The sequence below is a fragment of the Schistocerca americana genome, chromosome 1 (genome assembly GCF_021461395.2).
Source record: "Schistocerca americana isolate TAMUIC-IGC-003095 chromosome 1, iqSchAmer2.1, whole genome shotgun sequence".
Classification (NCBI taxonomy): Eukaryota; Metazoa; Arthropoda; class Insecta; order Orthoptera; family Acrididae; genus Schistocerca; species Schistocerca americana.
This window is the reverse complement of record NC_060119.1, coordinates 88,022,843-88,050,778: the sequence shown is the minus strand read 5'-3', so window position 1 is coordinate 88,050,778 and position 27,936 is coordinate 88,022,843. Positions and strand designations below refer to the sequence as shown.

Here is a 27,936-nt window from a genome sequence, read left to right as displayed (position 1 = left end):
ATAAATAACACATGGAGTATTTGATTATAGCAATAGAATGAATCTAACAAGACAACCACAGGAAGTAGTGTATTTTGAGTGGCCAAAAACTGAATACAAGTACACCCTTCCAAGACAAATATTAACCCAAATGTAATTTGATCTGTATAGCTCAAACAATGATGTGTATAGCTCAAATGAACCCCACAATACCAAGAACCCACACAGAATTCCAAAACACGGTGCCACAAATTTCACTTGACCCATATAGCTCATACAAAGCTTGCAATACCAGGAAACCACACACAACTCAAAGGAGTTGGTACTGCAAATAACATTAGAGCTACATAGCTAAAATGAAGCCGATGATGCTGAGAAACAACACACACAAATCATCAAATTCATTATTCACTTACCTTATCGAGTTAAAATGAAGTCCACAGTATGATAAACCAAAACTCGCTCATGTAACTAATATAAAAAAGTAACGTAACGAATGATTACAAACCAATATCCACCTCACCTAACATCAACTGAGGTGGGAGTGCCCTCAGAGAGGGCCCCCACTAGGAAGGAGCAAGCTGTCAGAGACGCCGATAATCATGGGGGATACTTTCGCAATGGTTTCTTCTACTTCTATAACTTCTGCCCACAAGAGAAAGCTAGATGAGTCTCTGCCACAGGAAATTCTTCCATCAGTGCCAAAGTTCCTAGTTGTTACTCAGTCCGACGACAGTCAAGACTTCTCAACAGTAAACCCTTTTATTATTCAGAAAGGTGTTGATGCAATGGCAGTTCCTGTAAAGTCTTGTTCCCAGTTACAAAACGGCACCATGTTGTTAGAAACAAAGAGTGCCCTTCAGGCACAAAAATTGCTTCAGACTACACTGCTACACACCCTCCCTGTCCGGGTGGATGTGCACCATAATTTAAACTCATAATGCGGGGTGGTTTATACAAGATCACTCAATGAGTTATCAAATGAGGACATTCAAAATTACCTGTCTGATCAGGGAGTAACAGCTGTACATGAAGTAATGAAGAGGGTTGAAAAGGAATTGGTACCGACCAACACTTTCTTCTTGACGGTTGACAGAGTTCAACTTCCATCGAACATTAAAGTGGGATATGAGATAATTTCAGTTCGGCTATACATCCCCAACCCTATGCATTGCTTTCAATGTCAGAGGTTTAATCCTACCAGCCAGTCGTGTTCCAATATGGCCAAATGTGTTACCTGTGTCACGGATGCCCACGAGCGTGATTGTCCACCTCCATCCCCTCGTTGCATCAACTGTATGGGCAACCACACTGCTTCCTCTAGAGATTGCCCTATTTTTAAAGGTGTACAAATTATTCAGGAAATCCAAGTGAAAGAAAAAGTGTCTACTTTTGCTGCTCGTAAGTCATTAGCCAGTAGAGAGCCCACTTTGCTCCCAGCGGGTAAATAAAGCACTGTCCTCGCCTCTCCTCGACCTACTATGGACGTAGCCATGCAGACTTGCAGTCTCACCTTCAGCATCATGGTTGTCAGATCCGCCAGCCCAGAGATTGCCTGTTCAGCCTCCCCACTATCGGCCTCTCACTCTAAGGCTCAACCTGCATTGTCTCCTGCTAAATCACTGGCCCCAAAATTGGACACCCGGACTTCCAAAAGAGAGCTTGCTCATGATGATTTTTCTGTACCCAGACCTCACAGCCATCAACTCTTCCTTCATCTCAATGTCCAGCTTTCAAAAAGGCTTATAAGAAAAACAATTCCTTTCCTTCTCCACCATGGCGTGTCTATTCTACAGTGCCACCAAGCGGTAGCTGCCTTCGACTGTCTTCTGTGTTGGCGAGACGCACTGCTGACGGCCGATCAACCAGCCAGTCACTGGCAGCAGGAGCTGCCCCAAAACAACCAATGGATCAGGATCATCTGTCTCTGGCTGACTGTCATTCCAAGCCGTTGGCCACTAGCGCTCAGCAGTCACTGAGTTGATGGCAACTGTGGTGAGATTTTTCCCTTTTTTGTACACTCTAGCTCAATTACCCATTGGAATATCCACGGAATTCGCTCCAATCGGTATGAACTGTCAATCCTCGTATGATCCTACTCCCCAGTCATCTTCTGTCTTCAGGAAGCAAAACTACACTCCTGGAAATTGAAATAAGAACACCGTGAATTCATTGTCCCAGGAAGGGGAAACTTTATTGACACATTCCTGGGGTCAGATACATCACATGATCACACTGACAGAACCACAGGCACATAGACACAGGCAACAGAGCATGCACAATGTCGGCACTAGTACAGTGTATATCCACCTTTCGCAGCAATCCAGGCTGCTATTCTCCCATGGAGACGATCGTAGAGATGCTGGATGTAGTCCTGTGGAACGGCTTGCCATGCCATTTCCACCTGGCGCCTCAGTTGGACCAGCGTTTGTGCTGGACGTGCAGACCGCGTGAGACGACGCTTCATCCAGTCCCAAACATGCTCAATGGGGGACAGATCCGGAGATCTTGCTGGCCAGGGTAGTTGACTTACACGTTCTAGAGCACGTTGGGTGGCACGGGATACATGCGGACGTGCATTGTCCTGTTGGAACAGCAAGTTTCCTTGCCGGTCTAGGAATGGTAGAACGATGGGTTCGATGACGGTTTGGATGTACCGTGCACTATTCAGTGTCCCCTCGACGATCACCAGTGGTGTACGGCCAGTGTAGGAGATCGCTCCCCACACCATGATGCCGGGTGTTGGCCCTGTGTGCCTCGGTCGTATGCAGTCCTGATTGTGGCGCTCACCTGCACGGCGCCAAACACGCATACGACCATCATTGGCACCAAGGCAGAAGCGACTCTCATCGCTGAAGACGACACGTCTCCATTCGTCCCTCCATTCACGCCTGTCGCGACACCACTGGAGGCGGGCTGCACGATGTTGGGGCGTGAGCGGAAGACGGCCTAACGGTGTGCGGGACCGTAGCCCAGCTTCATGGAGACGGTTGCGAATGGTCCTCGCCGATACCCCAGGAGCAACAGTGTCCCTAATTTGCTGGGAAGTGGCGGTGCGGTCCCCTACGGCACTGCGTAGGATCCTACGGTCTTGGCGTGCATCCGTGCATCGCAGCGGTCCGGTCCCAGGTCGACGGGCACGTGCACCTTCCGCCGACCACTGGCGACAACATCGATGTACTGTGGAGACCTCACGCCCCACGTGTTGAGCAATTCGGCGGTACGTCCACCCGGCCTCCCGCATGCCCACTATACGCCCTCGCTCAAAGTCCGTCAACTGCACATACGGTTCACGTCCACGCTGTCGCGGCATGCTACCAGTGTTAAAGACTGCGATGGAGCTCCGTATGCCACGGCAAACTGGCTGACACTGACGGCGGCGGTGCACAAATGCTGCGCAGCTAGCGCCATTCGACGGCCAACACCGCGATTCCTGGTGTGTCCGCTGTGCCGTGCGTGTGATCATTGCTTGTACAGCCCTCTCGCAGTGTCCGGAGCAAGTATGGTGGGTCTGACACACCGGTGTCAATGTGTTCTTTTTTCCATTTCCAGGAGTGTACATCCCCATGATCATTTGTCTTCCCTCATTTCCAATCAGTCTGGTTTGATGTCCCATCTGTTGCTGGCATTCTGGCACATGGGGGACTTCAGATTCTTGTCCATGATACTATCCATTATCACCCAATCCAATTACACAGTTCCTTCCAAGCTGTTGCTGTATGTCTTTCCCTTTCTGGATTCACCTTTGCGATTTCCGCGTCCTTGTCCTAGAAGCTTCCTATTGATTGGCCTCTTCCACCAAGTGGATCTTGTTTGCCTCAACACTGGAGAACCTACAGTTTTGTCTGTCTCCACATTAACCTACTCTCATTTGGACCTTCCGCTCAGTACTGTTCGGCTAGCTCGGTACTTTGAATGGTTCGCTCTTGCTGATCCACACTCTAGTGACCATTTTCCATGTGTCCGATTACAGCCACAACTGCCATCTATGCACCCAAGACGCTGGAAGTTTTCCCAAGCCGATTCGACACTTTTATCCTCTCTAGCAACATTTGATGACTGTTAGTTTCCTTGCATCATTGATCAGGTCACTCATGTTACGGAAGTTATTCTTACAGGGATTACAATTACAAATAACCTAAATTGGAACAATCACATAGATAGTGTTGTGGATAGAGCAAACCAAAGACTGCTATTCATTGACAGAACACTTAAAACGTGCAAAAGGTCTACTTAGAGAGACTGCTTACACCATGCATGTCTGCCCTATTCTGGAGTACTGCTATGTGGTGTGGGATCCGCAGCAGGTGGGACTGACAGATGACTTCAAAAAAGTTAGAAGGGCAGCTCGTTTTGTATTATCATGAAGTAGGGGAGGTAGTGCCACAGACATGATACTTGAATTGGAGTGGTAATCATTAAAACCAAGGCGATTTTTGTTGTGACGGCATCTTCTCACGAAATTTCAATCACCAGTTTTCTCCTCCAATTGCAAAAACATTCTGTTGGCACCCTACTACATAGGGATAAATGGTCATCATGATAAAATAGGAGATATCAGGGCTCGCACAGAAAAATTTAAGTGCTTGTTTTTCCCGCTTGCCGTTCTGGAACCCTCTGCCAGGCACTTTATTGTGAATAGCAGAGTAATCACGTAGATGTAGAGGCTGGTGGCTGGAGTCCTGAAACCCTTTAACAACTGCCCAATGCGGTTTTCGAAAGCATCGTTCCGCAGTTGACCATCCTGTTGGTCTCTTCAATTTTTTTCTCAGGAAACGCCAAATGGTAGCTATATTTTTTGAACTGGAGAGGGCATATGATACCTATTGGAGGACAGGCATCCTCCGCACGCTGTTCTCATGGGGCTTTCGATGTCACTACCTCTTTTCATCCATGAAAAGAGGTAGTCCAGAGCGCACATTTAAGATGCGGTTGAACACTACTCTACCCGTACTTTCTCCCAAGAAAACAGGGTGCCCCAGGGCTCTGTGCTGAGTGTTGTACTGTTTGCCATTGTCATAAATCCAATTGTGGATTGTCACCTTCCTGATGTCTCAGGCTCCTTGTTGGTTGATGATTTTGCCATCTACTACAGCTCTCAACGAACCAGTCTTCTTGAATGACGTCTTCAAGGATGTCTCGATCACCTCCACTCATGGAGCATTGAAACCGGCTTCCAATTTTCTCCCAGTAAGACCATCTGTAAATGTTTGGTGTTGTATGGCATTTTATCCGTCTTCCCTACATCTAGGTGACCTTCCGTTTGCGGATATTGCCAAATTCTTAGGACTTATGTTTGACAGGAAACTGTGCTGATCTTCCCGTGTTTCATATATTTCGGCTCGCTGTCTGCAGTCTCTCAGCACCCTCCGTATTCTGAGTGGTCCCTCCTCCACCTATATCGTGCCTTATTGTGCTCGAAATTGGACTATGGAAGCATAGTTTACTCGTCTGCATGGCCACCTATTCTTTGGTGTCTAGATTCTGTCCACCACCATGGATTACTTTTGGCGTCTCAAGCTTTTAACACTTGCTGCATGGAGAGCCTTTATGCTGAGACTGCTGAACCTCCACTGTCCATTTGGGGAGCTGTTCTTCTGAGTTTTTACGCTACTCATCTGTCTTCCATGCCTGCTCATCCGACCCATGCCCTTTTTTTCGATGCCTCCTTGGATGTAGGGTACGCAGGCAGCCCTTCCTCTCTACCACCACCAGGAGTCTGCTTCCGTCAACTGCTGCTTTCACTTTCCTTCCAATTTCCTAAAGCTTTCTTGGCAGATGGTGGTACAACACCACCTAGGCTTCGCCCCTGACCTGCCTTCTCTGTGATCATTGTAAGATTCCCAAGGATAGTACCTCCCTATAACTCATCATCAGGCATTTGCTTCTCTGTGCACACAAAGGGAGGATGCAAATTTATTTACACTGACAGCTCAAAGACCACATTTGGTGTCAGGAGTGCCTATATTATTGACGACGTCCCTATTAGTTTTTGGCTTCCTTACCAGTATTCTGTTTTTACTGCAGAGCTTTACGCTGTTCTCCAGGCTGTCCAATAGGGCCATCACCATCAGTGGATACAGCATATTATATGCTCGGATTCACTCAGCTCTCTTCTCACCGTCCACACTCTTTATCCCGTCCACCCTCTGATCCACCGGATTCAAGACTGCCATCACATGCTCCACTTTGGGGGCATCTCTGTGGCATTCCTCTGGATCCAAAGACATGTTGGTATATGCGGGAACGAGGCAGCCAATATAGCTGCAAAGGCTCCTGTCTCTCATCCTTGGCCTGCGGTTCGCATGGTTCCCTTTACCGATTTACAGAGCATTTTATGTTGTCATGTTACTCTTTTTTTATGGCACACACATTGGTGTGCACTTCAGGATAATAAATTACAGGACATAAAACCTCTTCCTCGTGCTTGGACCTCTTCCTCCCGGCCTCGTCGTTGGGATGAGGTACTTTTAATTTGGCTCCAGATTGGGCACTGTCTTTTTAGCCATCGACAACTTTTAAGTGGTGATCCTCCCCCACTTTGTCTTCACTGCTTTCAATCATGGATGGAGAGACACCTTTTACTTCAGTGCCCCCATTTTAATCTGCTATGTGCCTGTTTACAGCTGTCGCCTGATACATCTTCACTTTTAGCAGATTATACGCACTCATCCGATTGCTTCCTTGAGTTTATATGTGTTAGTGAGATGATATCAGTCATTTGAAGCTCTTTTCAGGGTAAACAACCCCCCTTCCCTCACACTTTTCTAAGGTTTACTTCTGTTTTTAGTTTCCCTCCTTGAGTTTTGTTCTCAGTGCTGCTGATTTACATTCCTGTTTTTACCCTTCGCTAAGCCACAGAATGGGCCCCTATGACCATAGCTGTTGTGCTCCCTAAAACCATAAGTACTTGCCAATCAGAGCCACCTTCACATAAATCTAGGCTGGCCAATCACACACACACACACACACACACACCAGCACACATACCCACTCGCACACCCAGCTTAAAAAACAAAATAAAATCCTTAATACCACCCATACCTCCCATACCCAAAACCTCCAAAATACAAATCTCCTCTCTAATACCCTTACTAAACACAATACCAAAACCAAACTATAACTAGCAAAAATAACATTTGTACCTTAAATAACAAAAAGAAAGAAAGAAAGAAAAAAGAAACTCCACACAGAAACCTAAATTACTCCTAACTGTTTCTCCCTCAAAACTACCCAACCTTCCATACCAAACTGACCACACCCTCTCCTCTCCACCAACATCCAAAAATCTGTTTAACTAACAACCTCAGGACTATACATTTGCCCTGCAGCCCACAATAAACAATGAAATGGACAAAAATTGTCCAGAAGATTCTTCCACCAAAGGTACTTATCTAAATAGGACTGCAAGGTGGAAGAGGGCCTCTTCCTCCTCGTTGTTGTTGTGGTCTTCAGTCCTGAGACTGGTTTGATGCAACTCTCCATGCTACTCTATCCTGTGCAAGCTTATTCATCTCCCGGTACTTACTGCAACCTACATCCTTCTGAATCTGCTTAGTGTATTCATCTCTTGGTCTCCCTCTACGATTTTTACCCTCCACACTGCCCTCCAATGCTAAATTTGTGATCCCCTGATGCCTCAGAACATGTCCTACCAACCGATACGTTCTTCTAGTCAAGTTGTGCCACAAACTCCTCTTCTCCCCAATTCTATTCAATACCTCCTCATTAGTTATGTGATCTACCCATCTAATCTTCAGCATCCTTCTGTAGCATCACATTTCGAAAGCTTCTATTCTATTCTTGTCCAAACTATTTATCGTCCATGTTTCACTTCCATACATGGCTACACTCGATACAAATACATTCAGAAATGACTTCCTAACTCTTAAATCAATACTCGATGTTAACAAATTTCTCTTCTTCAGAAACGCTTTCCTTGCCATTGCCAGTCTACATTTTATATCTTCTCTACTTTGAACATCATCAGTTATTTTGCTCCCCAAATAGCAAAACTCCTTTACTACTTTAAGTGTCCCATTTCCTAATCCAATTCCCTCAGCATCACCTGATTCAATTAGACTACATTCCATTATCCTCGTTTTGCTTTTGTTGATGTTCATCTTATATCCTCCTTTTAAGACACTGTCCATTCCGTTCAAATGCTCTTCCAAGTCCCTTGCTGTCTCTGACAGAATTACAATGTCACCGGCGAACCTCAAAGTTTTTATTTCTTCCTCATGGATTTTAATGCCTACTCCGAACTTTTCTTTTGTTTCCTTTACTGCTTGCTCAATATACAGATTGAATAACATCGGGGAGAGGCTACAACCCTGTCTCACTCCCTTCCAAACCACTGCTTCTCTTTCGTGCCCCTCCACTCTTATAACTGCCATCTGGTTTCTGTACAAATTGTAAATAGCCCTTTGCTCCCTGTATTTTACCCCTGCCACCTTTAGAATTTGAAAGAGAGTATTCCAGTCAACATTGTCAAAAGCTTTCTGCAAGTCTACAAATGCTACGTACGTTTGCCTTTCCTTAATCTTTCTTCTAAGATAAGTCGTAAGGTCAGTATTGCCTCAGGTGTTCCAACATTTCTACGGAATCCAAACTGATCTTCCCAGAGGTCGGCTTCTAGCAGTTTTTCCATTCTTCTGTAAAGAATTTTGCGTTAGTATTTTGCAGCTGTGACTTATTAAACTGATAGTTCGGTAATTTTCGCATCTGTCAACACCTGCTTTCTTTGGGATTGGAATTATTATATTCTTCTTGAAGTCTGAGGGTATTTCGCCTGTCTCGTACTTCTTGCTCACCAGATGGTAGGGTTTTGTCAGGACTGGCTCTCCCAAGGCCATCAGTAGTTCTAATGGAATGTTGTCTACCCCCGGGGCCTTGTTTTGACTCAGGTCTTTCAGTGCTCTGTCAAACTCTTCACGCAGTATCGTATCTCCCATTTCATCTTCATCTACATCCTCTTCCATTTCTATAATATTGTCCTCAAGTACATCGCCCTTGTATAGACCCTCTATATACTCCTTCCACCTTTCTGCTTTGCCTTCTTTGCTTAAAACTGGGTTTCCATCTGAGGTCTTGATATTCATACAAGTGATTCTCTTTTCTCCAAAGGTCTCTTTAATTTTCCTGTAGGCAGTATTTATCTTGCCCCTAGTGAGAGTAGCCTTTACATCCTTTAATTTGTCATCTAGCCATCCCTGCTTAGCCATTTTGCCCTTCCTGTCGATCTCATTTTTGAGACATTTGTATTCCTTTTTGCCTGTTTCATTTACTGCATTTTTATATTTTCTCCTTTCACCAATTAAATTCAATATTTCTTATGTTACCCTAAGATATCTTCCAGCCCTCGTCTTTTTACCTACTAGATCCTCTGCTGCCTTCACTACTTCATCCCTCAAAGCTACCCATTCTTCTTCTACTGTATTTCTTTCCCCCATCCCTGTCAATTGTTCCCTTATGCTCTCCCTGAAACTCTGTACAACCTCTGGTTCTTTCAGTTTATCCAGGTCCCATCTCCTTAAATTTCCACCTTTTTGCAGTTTCTTCAGTTTTAATCTACAGTTCATAACCAATAGTTTGTGGTCAGAGTCCACGTCTGCCCCTGGAAATGTCTTACAATTTAAAACCTGGTTCCTAAATCTCTCTCTTACCATTATATAATCTATCTGATACCTACTAGTTTCTCCAGGATTCTTCCATGTATACAACCTTCTTTTGTGATTCTTGAACTAAGTGTTAGCTATGATTAAGTTATGCTCTGTGCAAAATTCTACCAGATGGCTTCCTCTCTCATTTCTTAACCCCAATCCATATTCACCTACTACGTTTCCTTCTCTCCCTTTTCCTACTCTCGAATTCCAGTCACCTGTGACTATTAAATTTTCATCTCCCTTCACTACCTGAATAATTTCTATTATCTCATCATACATTTCATCAATTTCTTCATCCTCTGCAGAGCTAGTTGGCATATAAACTTGTACTATTGTAGTAGGCATTGGCTTCGTGTCTATCTTAGCCACAATAATGCGTTCACTATACTGTTTGTAGTAGCTTACCCGGACTCCAATTTTTTTATTCCTTATTAAACCTACTCCTGCATTACCTCTATTTGATTTTGTATTTATAACCCTGTATTCACCTGCCCAAAAGTCTTGTTCCTCCTGCCACCGAACTTCACTAATTCCCACTATATCTAACTCACTGTCATGGATTTAATGGCTCCCCAGTACCCTCTGTTTGTACAATCTTTAAACTCTGTATTATGATGATTAACCACTAATGTTGGTAACCCTCTTTTCCCTAAATCCTTACAGGACGAAAAGGCATCAGAACCCTCAACATAATCCTCAATTGAACCAACTAATACCCTATTTGGTTCCTCTCTCAACCATCTAAAATAAAAAAAAAAGTCTAAACACTCAGCTCCTGGCACAACAGCCCCCACTCCCACTAACCCACATGAGGACCACCTCTCCCCAACTTTATTGTTACAAACTGTGACTAAAACTTTGGCTAAAAAAGCCCTGGGCCCTGTCAACATCCTCCATTACTTCATAATTCCAAGCAAACTTTCCTGCAAAACAAAAACTGATCTAAAACAGTACACATGCTAATGCCCATCTCATGAGCTCACAACTCAGTTGATACCCAGTAGCAAAAATAATACATTGTTAAATAAATCTCACAAATGGCCAACATACAAGTCTTAAACTGGGAACCCTTCCAGATGGACTGCCACATATTATCCTGGTGACAATACCACATGTATTGGTCCCTGGTCAGAGATGCAGCAGCTTTGTTCAACGTCATCCACTCACGACACACGACACCTCATGTATTCCACAGTGAGTCCAAACAACTGTAGGAATGTGGTTGTAGGCACACATCTTCACCCATAGCCTTGTGCAAGGACACACTCATAAATTTTTTTGTCATGTTAATGACTGATAAAAAAAAGTGATTATTCATTCTCTCGCAGCATATTTCTTGCTTAAACAGTCCATGGATGTACTGCTGGTCCATAGTATCCAACGGGCACAATATTTTGGTGATCAGACATGTCGCCATCATCAGGTGTGCTAACGAACTGAGCTCATGAGGTCTGGGCGGCCATCTTAAATCCACTTCCCCTGCGAGGCGTTCTCTCCGTGGACCGCGCCTGTGGCCATTAGTCAGCAGTCGGTGAGACGCTGGTGTCGGCGTCTGTGGTGGTGTCGGTGTAATTGCCTCGTCCGCTCTGGTCTTCTGTTCATTTTCTTTGCTGAGTTTCTTTTTAATTAGACTCAATGCTGGTTCCCATGCCTTGCTGAGTTTATAGCCACAATCTTGGTTGATGAGTCCATCCCTGGTACAAATTTCGATAGCCTCTCTAACGACACTGTCCCAGTATTTAGATGTCTGTGCCAAGACCCTGCTATATTAGTACTCCATTTCATGATTTTTGGACAAACATTGTCTGCAACCACCAATTTGTTGGGGTACCTAATTCGAGTGTGCCTCTGATGTTCTCGACAATGATCTGTGATGGTGTGCACTGTCTGTCCAATGTAAGTCTTCCCACAATGACATGGAATCTGGTGTATGCTGGCATTCCGCAAACCGAGATTGTCTTTGGCACTTCCCAATAATGCTCGTGTTTTATTGGGTGGGCAAAAGACAGTTCCTACTCAATATTTGTCCTATTTTCCCTGATAGTGCACCCATACATGGTATATAGGCAGTGGCTCTCTCTTCCTCCGTGACTTCGTCTGTCTCCACATGCTGTACTGTATAGGTGGGGCGGATTGCGCATCTGATCTGCCATTCCAAGTACCCGTTTTTCCGGAATACAGTTTTGAGGTGTTCCAGCTCATGGGGCAGGCTCTGTGCGTCAGAGATGGAGCGCGGCCTGTGCACCACATTCCTCTGCGAATGGGTGGTGGCAGCTATTTGCAAGCAAATACTGGTTGGTGTGCGTTTTCTTCCTGTATACCCCGTGGTCCGGGGTGCCATCCGCTCTTCGTTTGACCATAATGTCAAGGAATGGTAATCTTCCTTCTGCTTCGGTCTCCATAGTGAATTTGATGTTCCGATGTATGGAGTTCAGGTGTGTAAGGAAGTCTAGGAGCTTGTCCCTTCCATGGGGCCAGATCACGAACTTGTCATCCACATAACAGAGAAAAGTAGTAGATTTCCATTTGGAAGACGCCAAAGCTTCCTCCTCGAAATACTCCATATAGAAATTCGTGACCACAGACGAGAGTGGGCTCTCCATTGTGACTCCTTCTGTTTGTTCATAGCATTCTCCATTAAAGAGAAAATACGTGGAGGTCAGAACGTGCCTGAAAAGGTCGGTCATCTTCTCGTCAAATTTCTGTGCAGTAAGCTCATCTGACTCTCAAAGAGGCACCCCTGGTGGATAATGAAACAGTGTCAAAACTCACCAGGATATCTGAGTCCTTCAGCTTGAAGTTGTTGAGACGTTTTACAAAATCAACAGAATTACAAATGTGATGAGATCATTTACCTACATAAGGGCTTAGTAATTCTGCTCGGTATTTGGCCAGCAAGTATGTAAGTGCCATAATGTTGCTGACAGTTGGGCATAAGGGCACCCTTTCTTTGTGGACTTTAGGGAGTCCATAAAGTCTTGGCGTTAACAGATCCTTGAGGTGTCAATTTCTTGGCGACACTCTCTGGTAAATCCGTGTTCTTGAGAAGAGCCCTAGTCTTGTTCTCCACCTTGTTTGTGGGGTCTGTGTAGATCTTCCTGTAAGATTCATCATTTAGGAGGCTCTGCATCTTCTCCATGTGGTCCATATGGGAAAGAACAATCATAGGATTGCCTTTGTCGGCCAGTAAGAAAACAATCTCAGGGCTCTGTCTCAGGTCTCGAATGGCAGCCCTCCCACTGCTGATAATATTTTACTTGATTGGTTTAGTTCTCATCAGAACACAGCAGGTTTCCCGGCGTACTTCTTCAGCTGCTTCAGGTGGTAGTTGCGCAGCAACCTGTTCAACTGCCTTGACAATGTCCGCTATGGCGTGAACCTTGGTGTGGGAGCAAAATTAAATCCCTTTCTCTTTAATGGAGAATACTATGAACAAACAGAAGGAGTCACAATGGGGAGCCCACTCTTGTCTGTGGTTGTGAATTTCTATATGGAGTACTTTGAGGAGGAAGCTTTGGCATCATCCAAATGGAAACCTACTTGTTTTCTCCATTATGTGGTTGACACGTTCATGATCTGGGCCCATGGAAGGAACAAGCTCCTAGACTTCCTCACACACCTGAACTCCATACATCCGAACATCAAATGCGCTATGGAGACCAAAGCAGAAGGAAGATTACCATTCCTTGATGTGATGGTCAAAGGAAGAGAGGATGGCACCCTGAGCCGCAGGGTATACAGGAAGAAAATGCACACTGACCTGTATCTGCATGCAGATAGCTGCCACCACCCATTTGCAGAGTAATGGGGTGCTAAAAACACTGGAGCAGAGGGTGAGCACAATCTTTGACGCAAAGAGTCTGCCCCATGGGCTGGAACACCTCAAAACTGTATTCCGTAAAAACGGGTACTTGGAATATTCCGCCCCACATCTACAGTACAGCATGTGGAGACAGATGAAGTCACGGAGGAAGAGAGAGCCACTGACTATATATCGTATACTGGTGCACTATCAGGGAAAATAGGACAAATATTGAGGAAATACCAAGTAGGAACCATCTTTCGCCCACCTAATAAAACACGAGCATTATTGGGAAGTGTCAAAGACGATCTCGGTTCGTGGAAGGCCGGCGTATACCAGATTCCGTGTCAGTGTGGGTAGACTTACATTGGACAGACAGTGTGCACCATCGATGCCGAGAACATCAGAGGCAAACTCGACTTAGGTTGCCCAACATGTCGGTGGTTGCAGAGCACTGTTTGTCTGAAAATCACGAAATGGACTACCAACACATCAGGATCTTGGCACAGATATCTAAATACCGGGACAGTATTGTTAGAGAGGCTATTGAAATTCATACTAGGGATGGACCCATCAACCAAGATTGCTGCTGTAACCTCAGCAAGGAATGGGAACCAGCATTGAGCCTAATTAAAAAGGCACTCAGCAAAGAAAATGAATGGGCGACCAGAGCGGACGAGGAAATAACACCGACACCACCACAGACGTCAATGCCAGCGACTGCTGAAACACGGCGCGGGCGCGGACCGCGGAGAGAACGCCTCACAGGGGAGGGGATTTAAGATGGTCGCCCGCCCTCAGAAGCTCAGTTTGTCAGCGCACCTGATGATGACAACATGTCTGATCACCAAAATATTGTGCCCGTTGGACAGTATGGACCGGCAGTACAACCATGGACTGTTTGAGAGATATAAAAAAGGTAAATAATTCCAGAATGAGATTTTCACTCTGCAGCGGAGTGTGCGCTGATATGAAACTTCCTGGCAGATTAAAACTGTGTGCCCGACCGAGACTCGAACTCGGGACTTTTGCCTTTCGCGGGCAAGTGCTCTACCAACTGAGCTACCGAAGCACGACTCACGGCCGGTACTCACAGCTTTGCTTCTGCCAGTACCTCGTCTCCTACCTTCCAAACTTTACAGAAGCTCTCCTGCGAACCTTGCAGAACTAACACTCCTGAAAGAAAGGATATTGCGGAGACGTGGCTTAGCCACAGCCTGGGGGATGTTTCCAGAATGAGATTTTCACTCTGCAGCGGAGTGTGCGCTGATATGAAACTTCCTGGCAGATTAAAACTGTGTGCCCGACCGAGACTCGAACTCAGGACCTTTGCCTTTCGCGGGCAAGTGCTCTACCAACTGAGCTACCGAAGCACGACTCACGGCCGGTACTCACAGCTTTACTTCTGCCAGTACCTCGTCTCCTACTTTCCAAACTTTACAGAAGCTCTCCTGCGAACCTTGCAGAACTAGCACTCCTGAAAGAAAGGATATTGCGGAGACATGGCTTAGCCACAGCCTGGGGGATGTTTCCAGAATGAGATTTTCACTCTGCAGCGGAGTGTGCGCTGATATGAAACTTCCTGGCAGATTAAAACTGTGTGCCCGACCGAGACTCGAACTCGGGACCTTTGCCTTTCGCGGGCAAGTGCTTCCGTAAAGTTTGGAAGGTAGGAGACGAGGTACTGGCAGAAGTAAAGCTGTGAGTACCGGCCGTGAGTCGTGCTTCGGTAGCTCAGTTGGTAGAGCACTTGCCCGCGAAAGGCAAAGGTCCCGAGTTCGAGTCTCGGTCGGGCACACAGTTTTAATCTGCCAGGAAGTTTCAAGGTAAATAATATTAATGCTCCAGCCACAAGAAACACACAGTGCTAATAGTTCCAAATGCAAGTACACATCCATTAGCCATAATTTGCAAAATAAAAGTAACTCACTAGCAAACCAGCACAAACTCTCCCAATAACAACCTGACACATGCAACTCACATTAAAAACTCACTAGCATATCTGACAAATAGTTTTGAAACATAAACATCTAACAGTAGAGTGTGCCACCAAATACTACAACCCACCACATACAGACATGACCTGATTCAAGTACGTTGCACCATCATGACGTAACACAACACAGTTATGTCACTGGTCAAAGCAAATGGGTGGTACGGCAACTTTTGGTTGATTCATTACTGCATTTGGGTGTCAAGATCACTTGTTTCAAAACACTTTACTATATTTTACTGCTCAAAAGAGAAATTAATGTTTTAAACTGGTAATATTAAACTCATTGTTATTGAACTAGTGTGTGTTGTATCTCTGTTTGTATGTCTGTAAAGTACAATATTCCGTGCGCCATCGACGACTCCCACAATGTACATAATTTTGTACACGTAGACAAGTTACTCTCGTGGTGGAGAAGCAGCTGCCACCTCAGACGTTTTGCCTGTAAAATTCTTGTAATGTAAGAGAAAAAAAACTTTTATAGGATCTTCTAAAATTGGAACACTGCCTTTCGCATTTGGTCATTCGATGATTGTCTGCGAGTGAAATGAGTTCCTTTTAGCCGAGGAAACTTTCTCTACTCTTTTGACCGTGTTCTTGAAGCAGGTTCTACAGCAAACATTGACCACCAATTGTTTGAAGTCCTATACATGCTTGTAGTATGTAATAGTTCATCGCAGAATCCTTTGATCAAAATTAAATATGCGCAGTTGCTTTTGAAAAGCAACAGACTGTATTATGGCCATTACTAAACTCCACATTAACATCACATATTGCTTGTGAATCGCAAAAAAACACAATAACAATGACCGTTTCATTGCACACACTTCCTTACATGTCCTCTTGTTATCCTGCCTTGTAACGAAGTCCCATCACATTATGATTTTCTTGCGCAGGTGAAACGCACCACCTTGCGATATATATTAACTTTAGACTAATAATAGTAGGAGGGTTGTTGAACCGTCAGCTGATCGATCCACAACCACTGGCTAGCATGGGCCAAGGGATATTACAAGACGTGGTTGATTTCCTGCTTTATCCTTGTTCAGCATGAACTTTTCCTTCATTGCTGGTGACATCACTGTGATTAAAAGAAAGAAACCTGCTTCAGGAGCTATTTTGCTTTAGTATTTTGTTGACTTTTTATTAAAATGCTCAGATGAAGAGAGATGTTACTTTTGCATACAAACAAAATTTGTGTGTGATACAGTGTGCAGTGGCATGGCAATCTTTATTTTGTTTGTTTTTATTGCTTCTTATAGATGCCTGCATGTTCTGAGCTGATGTTTCTCATATTTTGTTATTTTGCTCTCTTCCTTTTTTAAATATATTTGGGAATATTATGTAATACTGAAATTTATTTTGGGAGTTGTAGTAATTTGCATGGTTCTGAAAGAACAAATTGCTTTTTTGTTCACAAACTATAAAAACACGTCTGCATGAATATTTATTTTTGACTTTTCAGAGTTTTTTTTCAGAGTGTTCTTATGCAATTTCTTACAATCTGATTGCAGTGATGAATCTTTTCTTTCCACTCGAGCTTTGAGTCACAGCTTATTGTCTTCTCGACAACAATGTGAGTCTTTATATATTGTTTTTTTTATTAGTATATTATGAGTTATTATTTATTTCATCTTTTGCTTGCGATAATGTAGTTAACATTACTCTCATAGGTAGTTAACCTGAATATTTAAGATTTGTTGAGATAAGTATTCGTGTAGGTTATGCATGAGCACCGATAGTACGAGGGCAGTTCAATAAGTAATGCAACACATTTTTTTTCTCGGCCAATTTTGGTTGAAAAAACCGGAAATTTCTTGTGGAATATTTTCAAACATTCCCGCTTCGTCTCGTATAGTTTCATTGACTTGGCAGCGCTGTACGGAGCTGTTAAAATGGCGTCTGTAACGGATGTGCGTTGCAAACAACGGGCAGTGATCGAGTTTCTTTTGCCGGAAAACCAGGGCATCTCAGATATTCATAGGCGCTTGCAGAATGTCTACGGTGATCTGGCAGTGGACAAAAGCACAGTGAGTCGTTGGGCAAAGCATGTGTCATCTTGTATGCCGCAAGGTGAAGCAAGACTGTCTGATCTCCCGCGTGCAGGCCGGCCGTGCACAGCTGTGACTCCTGCAATGGCGGAGCGTGCGAACACACTCGTTCGAGATGATCGACGGATCACCATCAAACAGCTCAGTGCTCAACTTGACATCTCTGTTGGTAGTGCTGTCACAATTGTTCACCAGTTGGGATATTCAAAGGTTTGTTCCCGCTGGGTCCCCCGTTGTCTAACCGAACACCATAAAGAGCAAAGGAGAACCATCTGTGCGGAATTGCTTGCTCGTCATGTGGCTGAGGGTGACAATTTCTTGTCAAAGATTGTTACAGGCGATGAAACATGGGTTCATCACTTCGAACCTGAAACAAAACGGCAATCAATGGAGTGGCGCCACACCCACTCCCCTACCAAGAAAAAGTTTAAAGCCATACCCTCAGCCGGTAAAGTCATGGTTACAGTCTTCTGGGATGCTGAAGGGGTTATTCTGTTCGATGTCCTTCCCCATGGTCAAACGATCAACTCTGAAGTGTATTGTGCTACTCTTCAGAAATTGAAGAAACGACTTCAGCGTGTTCGTAGGCACAAAAATCTGAACGAACTTCTCCTTCTTCATGACAACGCAAGACCTCACACAAGTCTTCGCACCCGAGATAAGCTCACAAAACTTCAGTGGACTGTTCTTCCTCATGCACCCTACAGCCCCGATCTCGCACCGTCGGATTTCCATATGTTTGGCCCAATCAAGGACGCAATCCGTGGGAGGCACTACGCGGATGATGAAGAAGTTATTGATGCAGTACGACGTTGGCTCCGACATCGACCAGTGGAATGGTACCGTGCAGGCATACAAGCCCTCATTTGAAGGTGGCGTAAGGCCGTAGCATTGAATGGAGATTACGTTGAAAAATAGTGTTGTGTAGCTAAAAGATTGGGGAATAACCTGGTGTATTTCAATGCTGAATAAAACAACCTGTTTCAGAAAAAAAATGTGTTGCATTACTTATTGAACTGCCCTCTTAGTTTTGTTTGTAATGTATATTGGCTGTTCCAGAGTGGTGCTACCTCAGAGAAAGTCTTAGTTCTGTGAACAACCATAGCAAAAATCTGAACTGCTGATCTTGGCTATATATGACACTATACTGTTAAGGAGCAAGATTCATTTTATTAAAGACTCAGTTTGCTGCATTGAATAACTTGCATTTTTGAATGTGGTTACAGAACTTTTTGCCCAAATAATTTTTGATTGTCTCTGTTAGTTTTCTCTTATTTGTGATACTTCAGATACTTGCCTTTTAATGTCAAGAGAGTCCATAGCAAGCATTTTCTGCATTCTTGTTCTTAATTGATTTTCATGAAATAGGTATCGTCAGGGAGAGCATTTAGGGAGAAGAGAAACAGGCCCTGCCCTATTCTGGGAATGCCAAGGAACAAGTGGCATAGGCTCCACATTGTCCATATAATGATGCCAACAAAAGAAAAACAACCTGTTTTTTACAGTCTGTACAACACTTACCTCATTCCATAAAGCAGAGGAATATTGTTAAAATTGTTCCTAAAAATATTTATATCATTATCTACTACTTTCTTGCAAGGCATGTGTTTTGCCTGGCCATTTTAGTATCAGTTCATTGATACATCATGTTCCATATATCTGTTCACAAAAGAGAGTTTTCATGGATGAGGAACAAGTCAAGGTATATATTAACAAGCAGAAGTAACCACTTCTGAATACACTGTGAAATATGTTAATAACAACAAATTGTTGCTTGCACTTATCTACACAAACTCATGATTCAAATAATTACTTTGAGATTACTTTGTATGTGTATTTTGTTGTTGTCGTTCCTCCTCTCCCTTGCCTTTTCTCATTTCTCTGTAGGGAAGCATCATTATATGGTTTTTGGCAATGCCAGAGACCTGGAGACACTAAAAGATTTCAGATTGATAGTATAATGTCAGCACAGAGGTTTTGTATTCAGATTTAAAACTGTAAAACATTTCCAGGGGCAGATGGGGGCTCTGAACACAATTTATTGCTTATGAACTGTTGATTAGAGCTGAATAACCTGCAAAAAGGTAAAAAAATTAATGAGATGGGACCTGGATAAACTTAAAGAACAAGAGGTTGTTTAGAGTTTCAGAGGGAGCATTAGTCAATGACTGACATAAGCAGGGAAAAGGAATGCAGTAGAAGCCAAATGGGTAGCTTTGAGAGATGAAATAGTGAAGGCAGCAGAGGGTCAGTTAGGTAAAAAGACAAGGCCTAGTAGAAATCCTTCAATAGCAGGAGACGTTAAATTTAGCTGAAGAAAGGAGAAAATATAAAAATGCAGCAAATGAAGCAGAAAAAAGTGATAAAGATGTCTAAAAAAGTGAGACTGACAGAAAGTGAAAAATAGCCAATACAGATAGAAGACAAATGTGAGGATATGATTATAGATGTGTATATAACTAGGGGAAAAATCGATACTACCTATAGGAAAATTAAAGGGGCCTTTGGAGAGAAGAGAAGCAGCTGTATGAATATCAAGAGCTGAGATGAAAGAGTGGTACTAAGCAAAGAAGGGAATGCTGAAAGGTGGAAGGAATATATAGATAGGCTGTTTTTTTATTTTTATTTATTTATTGTTGTGTGGGACCAAATTAAGGAGAAGTCGCCATGGTCATGGAACGAGTCAATACATGAAATTATAACACGATAGTCGAAACAAATAAAATGAAATATGAAAAAACATATTCAGGTGACAAGTCGTAAGTTTAAATAAAGAAAATCAACAATTAACACTGGAATTTGCTTAATTTTTTAGCTCTTCCAGGAGCTCCTCGACAGAATAGAAGGACTGAGTCATGAGGAAACTCTTCAGTTCAGACTTAAAAGAGTTTGGGCTACTGCTAAGAGTTCTGAGTTCTTGTGGTAGCTTATTGAAAATGGATGCAGCAGAATACTGAACTCCTTTCTGCACAAGAGTCAAGGAAGTGCATTCCACATACCCATTTTTGAGCAAAAAATACCCTTTTTGAATCAGAAGAATTACCCCACAAAATAATACCATACAACATATAAGCGTATGAAAATATGTGAAGTAGACTACTTTTCGTGTTGAAGTGTCACTTATTTCAGATACTGTTCTAATGGTAAATAAAGCAGCATTTAGTTTCTGAACAAGATCCTGGAAATGGGCGTTCCACAACAGCTTACTATCTATCCGAAAGCCTAGGAACTTGAACTGTTCTGTCTCGCTTATAATATGCCCATTCTGTCTGATCAAAATATCAGTTCTTGTTGAATTGTGAGTTAGAAACTGTAAAAACTGAGTCTTACTGTGATTTATCATCAAATTATTTTCTACAAGCCACGAACTTATTTCATGTACTACATTATTTGATACTGTTTCAATATTACACGCAAGATCCTTCACTACGAAGCTGGTGTCATCAGCAAACAGAAATATTTTTGAATCACCGGTAATACTAGAAGGCATATCATTTATATAAATAAGAAACAGCAGTGGCCCCAGCACCGACCCTTGGGGAACGCCCCACTTAACAGTGCCCCATTGGGACTGAACATCACTACCACTCTCAATATTGCGGAGAATTACCTTCTGCTTTCTGTTCTTAAAGTAAGAGGTGAACCAATTGTAAGCTACTCCCCTTACTCCATAATGGTCCAACTTCTGCAGTAATATTTTGTGGTCAACACAGTCAAAAGCCTTCATTAAATCAAAGAAAACACCTAGCGTTCGCAACCTTTTATTTAATCCGTCCAAAACCTCACAGAGAAAAGAGAATATAGCATTTTCAGTTTTTAAACCATTTCTAAAACCAAACTGAACATTTGACAGCAAATTATGTGAATTTAAATGCTCCAGTAACCTTGTATATACAACCTTCTCAATAACTTTAGCAAACACCGATGGCCTAGAAATAGGTCTAAAATTGTCAACATTATCCCTGTCTCCCTTTTTATAAAGTGGCTTCACTACCAAGTAGTTTAATCGGTCAGGAAACCGACCACTCCTAAAGGAAAAGTTACAGATATGACTAAGTACTGGACTAACATACATAGAACAATATTTCAGTATTCTGCTAGGTACCCCGTCATATCTGTAAGAGTTCTTGGTCTTTAGTGATTTAATTATTAACTCAATCTCCCTCTTGTCAGTATCATGGAGGAGCATTTCAAGTAACAGTCTCGGAACACTTTTTTCTAAGAGCGCTATATGATTCCCTGTTGGGACTAGGTTTCTATTTAGTTCACCTGCTATATTCAGAAAGTGATTATTAAATACTGTACATATATGCAAATTATCAGTAACACGGACATTCCCACTACACACTGATTCTATATCCTCAACCTGTCTCTGCAGACCAGCCACTTCCTTTACAACTGACCATATGGTTTTAATTTTATCCTGAGACTTAGCTATTCTATCTGCATACCACATACTTTTTGCCTTCCTAATAACATTTTTAAGCACCTTACAATACTGTTTGTAATGGGCTGCTGCATTTAGATTTTGACTGTTTCTAACGTTTTGATATAATTGCCACTTTGTTCTACAAGATATTCTTATCCCTCTAGTCAGCCACCCAGGCTGCCTGTTTGTGCTAGTACCTTGTTTTGAACGTTCTAATGGAAAGCAGCTTTCAAAGAGCACGAGAAAAGTCTTGAGAAAGCAATATATTTATCATCTACTGTATCAGCGCTATAAACATCTTGCCACTCTTGTTCCTTGATAAGTTTTACAAAGGTCTCTACATCAACTGGATCAGCTTTCCTAAACAGCTGATGACTGTATTTTAACACGTGTTGCAGCACAAAAATCTTTTAGAGTTAAAATTTGTGCATCATGATCTGAAAGGCCATTCACCTTTTTGCTAACAGAATGCCCTTCCAGTAATGAGGAATGAACAAAAATGTTGTCTATGGTTGTTCTACTGTTCCCTTGCACTCTCGTTGGAAAGAATACGGTTTGCATAAGATTATATGAATTAAGGAGGTCTACCAGCATCCTTTTCCTTGCACAATCACTTATACAATTAATATTGAAGTCACCACATATTGTAACTAACTTTTTGTATTTTCTATAAAGTGAACCAAGAACCTCCTCTAGCTTTAGCAAAAATGTTGTGAAATCGGAGTCTGGGGATCTATAAATAACAACAGTTAGAAGTGTAGCTCCATTAAATTTAACCACACCTGCACAACATTCAAACACCTTTTCAGTGCAGTACTTTGATACATAAGTTGACTCAAATGGGATGGCGGGAAGTGTACAAAGGAAGTGAGCTTGAAGGTAGTATTATAGAAAGGGAAGAGAACCTTGATGAAGATGAGATGGGAGATATGATACTGAGAGAAGAATTTGACAGAATACTGAAAGACCTACGTCAAAACAAGGCCCTGGGAGTAGGCGACATTTCATCAGAACTACTGATGGCCTTGGGAGAGCCAACCATGACAGAAGTCTTCCATCTGGTGAGCAAGATGTATGAGACAGACAAAATACCCGCAGACTTCAAGAAGAATGTAATAATTCTGATTCCAAAGATAGCAGATGCTGAAAGGCATAAATATTACCAAACTACCAGTTTAATAAGTCACGCTGGCAAAATGAGAGCACAAATTATTTACAAGAATGAAAAAACTGGTAGAAGGCAACCTTGAGGAAAATAAGTTTGGATTACAGGGAAACGTAGAAACACATGAGGCAATGTAGATCCTATGACTTCTCATGGAAGATTGGTTTAGGAAAGGCAAACCTGTGTTTATTGCATTTGACAGTGTTGATTGGAATACTCTCTTTGAAATTCTGATGATAGGAGGGATGAAATACAAGGAGTGAGAGGCCATTTACAACTTCTGCAAGCCTGATGGATGTATAGTAGTTGAGAGGCATGAAAGGGAAAAGTGGTTGAGGATGGGTTGAGAGAGGGTTGTGGATTATCCCCAATGTTATTCAATCTGTGCAATGAGCAAACAGTACAGGAAACCAAAGACACATATGGAGAAGAGATTAAAGTTCAGGGAGAAGAGAGAAATACTTTCAGGTTTACCGATGATTTAATTCTGTCAGACAGCAAAGCACTAGGAAGAGCAGCTGACCATAATGGACAATGTATTGAGAGGATGTGAGATGAACATCAGCAGAAGCAAGGCAAAGGTAATGGAATGTAGTTAAATTTAATCAGATGATGTTGAGGAAATTAGATTAGGAAACAAGACTATTAAAGTGTTATATGAGTTTTGCTATTTGGGGAGTAAAGTAAGTGATGGTGGCCAAAGCAGAGAGGATGTAAAATGTAGACTGGTAATGGAAAGAGAAGCATTTTTGAAGTATAGAATTTTTTTAACATTGATTATAGGTTTAAATGTTAGGAAGTGTTTTTTGGAATATGTATGTAAATCTGGAAGTGAAGTGTGGACAGTAAACAGTCTAAACAAACAGACAATAGAAGCGTTTGAAATGTGGTGGTACAGAAGAATGCTGAACATTATATGGATAGGTAATGAACTGATGAGGAGGAACTGAATAGTGTTGGGGAGAAAAGAAATTTGTGTCACAACTAGACTAAAAGAAAGGTTTATTTGATGGGCCACATTCTGAGACATCAAGGGATCACCAATTTACTATTGGTGAGTAGTGTGGGGGGTAAAAGTCATAGAGGGAGACCAAGAGATGAATGCAGGTAAGCTGATTCAAAAGGATGTAGGTTGCAGTAGTAATTTGGAGATGAAGAAGTTTGTGCAGAATAGAGTAGCATGGAGAGCTGTATCAAACCAGTCTTTGGGCAGAAGATCAGAACAACAACAACAACAACAACAACAACAAAGTGACAGTTGGTTCCCGGATATCCTTCCTGACGCTACTACTCTATACCTGGGACAGAGTTTATGTACACCATCTGTATGCATCTAAAGGAAATCTCAGATTCAAGTGTAGGATGTTTCCTAAATATTTGCATAGCATGTATTTGACCTTGGTATTTATTTAATTTGATATGAGAAGCCACGTAAAAAGCACATACAAGCTGGCTGATTCACCATGTTGTTAATCTGCAGGGTGGATTCAAACCACAGCACGCACAAATCCCAGAAGCGGACACTAATACATGTGGCTATATGGGCACATTTTACTCTGTGCACGCGCGCACGTGTGTATTTGTTTTAGGAGAAAAAAAAAAAAAAACCTAACTTTGAGAAAAGCCACTGCTCCACCTCGTATACTACCCCGTTGCTGAATTAAACAAAGCATGTATGTAACCTCACACAGCTCACAATTAGCCATCTATACCCTGGCAAAATCAGGATAAATCTAAAACAGATATTAGGGTTATGCAGTGTCCAAGTATTCAGATAGCATGAAGAAGGAATGGGTAATGAGGTGACCACAGAAGGAATGGGTAATGAGGTATTCTTTTACTTCGTTGTTAAATATTTGGGGATTGTCGATTTCCTGCCTAATGTCCACTGAAAACCTGTTGCAGACTTTTTCCCCAGAATATAAAATCCATTCTGAATCCTTGAGAGGAATGCATAGTTCTATGTAAATTATTTCTACTTCTAATATTGTGGTTTTGAATAGCAGATTCACCCTAATTTCATACTTGTCATTAGCCACAAATACCAGTGTGGGGTGTGGGCTATGTGTTAGCATAGTTGCATGAAGTGGAGCATGCCAAATTTTTGATTATCACGTTTATCCAATATTTACATTGCATACTGCTGTACAATAAATACTTTCTCAAATTAGCTGGAATGCCACAGATAATTATGTCATAGGGCAGAACTGAGTGAAAGTATGCTAGCATTCCTTTGTGCAGGTCAATACAGTAGAGAGATTTCTAAGTACAAAGCAGTCAGAACTGAGCCTTATGGTTAACTTATCCACATGCTGGTATCACTGCAGTTTATTATCCATCTGGGTGCTGAGAAACTTTATAATGAAGCCTCATCCCATTGATGCCTACTTCTGGTACATGTAAGTCATTTTTATTTGTTTGGAATTCCATAATATGAGGGCTTTTTTAATTAAAGGAAAATTCAATCAAGAAAATTAATAAACTACATCATACAGGTGCTGGCCAGTACTTACTTCAGAAGGCACAATGTTTAGTACGATCAGTAGACACATATAAAAGTAAAATTGACATGCTGCCTACCTTGTGGAACTTTCAGTTCCTTCTTCTGAGAGGAGATAGGGCTAGGTTCAGGAAAGTTCAAAAGTAAGGTGAGGTCAGTCAGACACCAAGTTGAGAGACAAATGGTTCAAATGGCTCTGAGCACTATGGGACTCAACTTCTGAGGCCATTAGTCCCCTGGAACTTAGAACTAGTTAAACCTAACTAACCTAAGGACATTACACACATCCATGCCTGAGGCAGGATTCGCACCTGCAACCGTAGTGTTCTCGTGGTTCCAGACTGCAGCACCTAGAACCGCACGGCCACTTCGGCCGGCGATGAGAGACACTCTTGCACAATGAAGATGAGGTTATGGACATATATGAAGGTAGAAGTTGTAGCAAAATCATAACTTTTGCAACAGTTAGCTCCTTTCTTGGTGAAAATAAGGAGACCTCTAGACTAATTTCACTGCCTTCAACTTAATTTTTGCCTACACGTCCTTTCTATGGATGAGTCTCTTCTGATACTGGCCTTTCTTTATACCTTTCCAACCTATCCTTCTCTCCTCTTTGAGGAAGACTTCTTATGTCCCTCCAGCCAATCACCATCTGAGCTTCTCTCTGCCAACTGGAAAGGTCCAAGAAGTCAAACAAAGGCAAACAGTCTTCTCCATCTCCGACTCGAAGATACTCTTTGATGGTGTCACTGTGTGATACCCTCACCTTGGCGACATCTGTGTAGGTGGTGTGCACCACCATCCGTTTTTCTGCCCTGGACTCCACAGGCCGACAGCATGAAAATGCTGACGCTTCTGTAGACCTCGTGAAGCAGGAACCTCCTGCCTCTGTGCCCTGTTACAGCAAGTCTTTGAAGGCTGGCACTTTGCATCTGCGAGTCTTTGAAGGCTGGCACTTTGCATCTGCGAGTCTTTGAAGGCTGGCACTTTGCATCTGCGAGTCTTTGAAGGCTGGCACTCTTCAACTGCCGAGGTGACACCCCTTCATTTGTTCCTCATTATGACTCTCCTCGAATGGAACATTCACAGTCTTCGATCCAACAAAGAGGATTTACAGCTGCTCTTATAATTGCAGCATCCACTTGTTCTCTGCCTTCAGGAAACAAAATGGGATCCTCATGACCACTCTGAGCTCTCGCAGTTCTTTCTGGTCTGTTTTGATCTTTCTCCCCTCGAGGATGCCATTCCATCTCATGGGGAAGTCATGCTGCTCATATGGCATGATGATCATAATCAACCCATCTCCCTGACTATCCCCCTTCAAGCTGTTAAAGTTCGCCTTTTCCTTCCTCACTTGACCTTTTCCCTTTCTACCGTTTACATCCCTCCATCATTCGATGTTACCAGGGAAGACTTCCTCCAACTTATTTTGCAGCTACCTCACCCCTTTCTGCTGCTCAGTGACTTTAATCTGCACCATTCCCTTTGGGTTCTCCTAGACCCTGTCTGAAGGTGCCCTTTTGGCTGATCTTCTCAATCAACTTAACCTCTTCTGTCTTAACAGAGGAACACCCACATTCCTTTCAGACTCCACAAGCCCCCCCCAGGGGGTCCACAACTCTTTTTTGGACACGTGCGTAGCGAGCACGGGACCCCGAGCTAATGTGGCCCTCCTTCCTTTCCGGGCTGCATACCTTCCCTTTCCGTATCCTTCCCCATCCCCCATCTTCGCCACCCCCCTCACCGCTGGCTCTTTCCTTCCCTTTCTCCCCCTCTGGGAGTATGGTTTGTGCCTACGTCCGGAGACGGACGCTTAAAAATGTACCGCACTCTTCGCCTTCCTTGCTTGTATGTCTTCATCTTTCTTCGTCCTTCTCTTTTCCTTACCTCTTCTCTTTACCTCTTCTCTTTACCCTTTTCTCCGCTGCGGCGTTTGAGACCTCTCTTCTTTCCTTTCCCTGTCTCTTTCTTCCTCCCTGTGCGTGTCTGAAGGCCGACCCACGCACTTCCATGCGTAGCCGGTGACGGGGTAACGCGTAATTCCCCGCCCCGGGTAGACAGGTAGGACACGTACGTACCCCCTGGTAACGGCCAGGCCCAGGGAGGGGTGATTACCCGAGCTGATATCTTCCGAAAGTGCCGATTGGTCCCTCCGTCCGTTTGTCGGGAGGTGTGACCTGAGGTGTGAACAATCACCTAAGGCGGGTGTGCCCTCGGTGAGGGCCCCCACAAGGGAGGAGCGCGCCATCGGAGACGCCGGTAATCATGGGGGATTCTTCCGCAATGGTTTCCTCACCTTCCACTATGTCTGCTCACAAACGTAAGTTCACTGAGTCTCAGCCACAGACAGTT

General features: G+C 43.2%; 1 protein-coding gene across 7 annotated transcripts in view; it reads left to right on the top strand.

Annotated features, from left to right (window-relative positions):
* The window catches only part of LOC124548527 (dynein axonemal light chain 4-like), a 52,892-nt gene that overhangs the window by 10,483 nt on the left and 14,473 nt on the right, over positions 1–27,936 (top strand). For 4 of the 7 annotated variants that reach the window (XR_006967706.1, XR_006967702.1, XR_006967704.1 and 1 more), the window contains one exon: positions 16,954–17,015. The exons of 1 other annotated variant lie outside the window; for it this stretch is intronic. The gene's annotated coding sequence lies outside the window, so the exon portion shown is untranslated. Of the gene's footprint in view, positions 1–16,953; positions 17,016–18,549; positions 18,685–27,936 lie in introns of those variants that run through there. 2 more of the 7 variants (XR_006967707.1, XR_006967705.1) reach the window with 1 other exon arrangement.